The 3,221-nt window shown below is 32.9% G+C and overlaps 1 non-coding gene across 1 annotated transcript; it reads left to right on the top strand.

Annotated features, from left to right (window-relative positions):
• The first annotated feature begins 927 nt into the window (after positions 1-927).
• On the top strand, positions 928-1,032 carry LOC119874397. Its single transcript, XR_005368249.1, has one exon. It is a non-coding gene; the product is annotated as a U6 spliceosomal RNA (small nuclear RNA).
• The last annotated feature ends 2,189 nt before the right edge of the window (positions 1,033-3,221 follow it).

Genomic DNA, 3,221 nt, shown 5'->3' with positions numbered 1-3,221 from the left:
GAATCAAGAATCAGGAGAGAACTATAAGCAGTCTGCTAAACACACTGTAAATATAAAGACACATATAAATTGAAAGTTAATGGATAGAGAAATATATATAGTGTGAACAGTAATTAAAAGAGAACAGGAATAGCTATATCAATTTCAAACAGAGTAGACATCAAAGCAAAGAAAGTTATCAGAGATAAAGATTGGTCATTACGTAATGACAAAAGGGTTAATTCCAGGAAGGTATAATAATCTTTAATTTGTATTCACCTAACAAGAGAGTGTCAAATTGCATGAGGCAAAATCGATGGAACTGAGAAGAGAAATAGATGAATCCACTATCATTGTTGGAGACTTCAATATCCCTATCAAAAATGAACATATACAGCAAGCAGAAAATCAGAAAGACACAGGTGAACACCATCAACTGGATATAACTGACAGCTGTAGACTATTTCATCCAACAACAGAATATACATTCTTTTCAAGATTGCATGGAACATTCACCAAGAAAGACCACATTCTGGGCCATAAAACACACCTTAAATTAAAATAACAGAAACCAAACAATGCTTACATTCAGATCACAATGGAATTAAACTAGAAATCAAAAATAGAAAGGTAATTGGAAACTTTCAAAATATGTGAAGATTAAACAACACATTTCTAAACAGCAGAGAGATAAAACAAGAAATAGCAAGAGAAATATTTAAATATTTGTAATTAAATGAAAATAAAAGCACAATTTATCAAAACTTTGAGATGCAGTGAAAGCAGTGCTTGGGGGAAGTTTATAGCATTGAATGCATATATTTTTAAAAAGATAAAAGAGCAAAAATCAATAATCTAAATTTACACCAAGGAAACTAGAAAATGATAAGAAATTAAATCTAAAGTAAGCAGAAGAAAAGAAGTAATAAGAATTAGAGCAAAGTGCTCACTTCGGCAGCCCATGTACTTAAAAAAATGGGAATGACACAAAGAAGATTAGCATGGTCCTTGTGCAAGGATGACACCCAAATTAATGAAGTGTTCCATATTTTTTCACTATATTGTACACTTGAAACTAATATAACACTGTATGTTAACTATACTGGAATTAAAATAAAAAACATAATTAAAATTGTCATAAATTACCAAAAGAAGAAGAAGAAGAAGAAGAAGAAGAAGAAGAAGAAGAAGAAGAAGAACAACAACAACAACAAGCAACAACAACAACAGAAATCAAAACAGGAGATCAATGGAGAAAAAGCAACAAAACCAAAAGCTAGATCTTTGAAAAGATCGATGAAATTGATCAACTTCTAGCCAGACTAACAAAGATAAATAGAGATGGGACACAAATTATTAATATAAGAAATGAAAGAGGGGACATCACTACCAGATCCTATGGACATTAAAAGGATAATAGAAGGGGCATCTGGGTGGCTCATTTGGTTAAGTATCCAACTCTTGATATCAGCTTCAGTCATGATCTCAGGATGGTGAGATCAAGTCCTGTGTTGGACTCTATACCCAGCGGACAGTCTTTTGAGATTCTCTCTCCCTCTCTCTCTGCCCCCCCCTAAACATTCTCTCTCTCTCTCTCTCTCTCGCTCGCTCTGTAAAATAAATAAATCTTTTTTAAAAAGGATAATTAAAAAAGTATAATAGAGGAATACTATGAACAACTCTATGCCCACAAATTTGACAAATTAGGTGAAATGGACCAATTCTTCCAAAGACACAATTTTCCTAAACTTACATAAGAAGAAATACAAAATCTGAATAGGTCTGTATCTATCTGGTAAAGAAATTGGATCCGTAACTAATAACTTTCCAAAACAGAAAACACCAGGCCCAGCTGGGTTCACTGGTGAACTCTACCAAATATTTAAGGAAGAATTTATAATAATTCTTTAAAATCTCTTTCAGAGAATAAAGAAGAAAGAATACCTCTTAACTCCTTTTATGAGCCCACCTATCAAAACTAGACAAAGATATTAAAAAAATAAAACTATAGACCAATATCCCTCATAAACATAGACACAATCATCAATAAAATATTATTTCCTATATACCACCGATGAACAAGTGGAATTTGAGATTATCACATTTAATTCTTTGTTTTTTCACATTTAATTCTTACAACAGCACTGAAAGGTAGGTGCCATGACTTCCATGTTACAAATGTGGAGGATACAACTTTAAAAAGTTAATTTATATGTGAGTAAGAAGCTGGAGAATAAGTAACAGTGTTAAGGTTTAAATTCTTTCTGCATTCAAAATCAATGTTAATTTTATTCCATATTGTCGCAAAACAATAAGGTAAGTAAATTTCAGTTTGGAAATTCTAAAAAAAACTAGTGATTCTCTGTATCTGTTGTCAGTTATGTGGATCTTATACCTTGCTCAAGTTTGAGGGACTTGGGATAGATAAATTAGTGAAATATACACTTGAGGTTCTTGGCTGGCTTTGTCAGGAGAGCATGCAACTCTTGATCTTGGGATCATGAGTTCAAGCCTCACGTTGGGGATAGAGATTACTTAAAATCAAACAAACTTAAAAAAAAAAGAAATATACACTTGCAGACACCATGGATATAGGCAACTTGGAGTTAGCCAGTCTTGATATATAAATCCTCTTCTCACAAAGATTTTAAAATCTCTTAAAGAAATACATTCTGAAAGGAGCATTTAGAATAAACTTTGCAAACAGTCCTAACAGACTGGGATTTGGTTTTGTGAAAAGAGGGAGATATTAGAAAATGCCATCTTTGATCAAGATAGCATAGCATAGTCAGCATTCAGCTCTTGGAAGTAATGTCAAGAGACATAGGCATATTAGGCCCTGTAATGTTACCTGCAAAAAGTTAAAGAGGTCTTTTGAAACATCCCTTAACCTCTTAATGGATTTGAGGTAGTAACCATGCTTCAAGGAAAACATAAGGCCATGTATTAAGAACTTCTATTTTAAGTATTTTGGACCAATAACGTTACTTCCTCTGTCTTCATTTGGGAGTAGCAAATACAAGTTGGGGGTACAGTAAGATTTCATGGGTCCTAAATCTCTTCTCTTTCAAGCTTTAAGTAGTGCTCACAGGATACATTACTTAGGTGGTATTGTTGCAAAAAACTTTATCTAATCATGAGGGAACAAGGAAATTCAAATTGAGAAACATTCTGCAAAATAATTTGACTGGACTCTTAAAAAACGACCAATGATGAGAAAGATGAAAAAGTCTGGCTGATCA

This window comes from Canis lupus, chromosome 12 (assembly GCF_011100685.1).
Source record: "Canis lupus familiaris isolate Mischka breed German Shepherd chromosome 12, alternate assembly UU_Cfam_GSD_1.0, whole genome shotgun sequence".
NCBI lineage: Eukaryota > Metazoa > Chordata > Mammalia > Carnivora > Canidae > Canis > Canis lupus.
The sequence above is the reverse complement of the archived record's forward strand: the minus strand, read 5'-3'. Positions and strand labels throughout refer to the sequence as shown.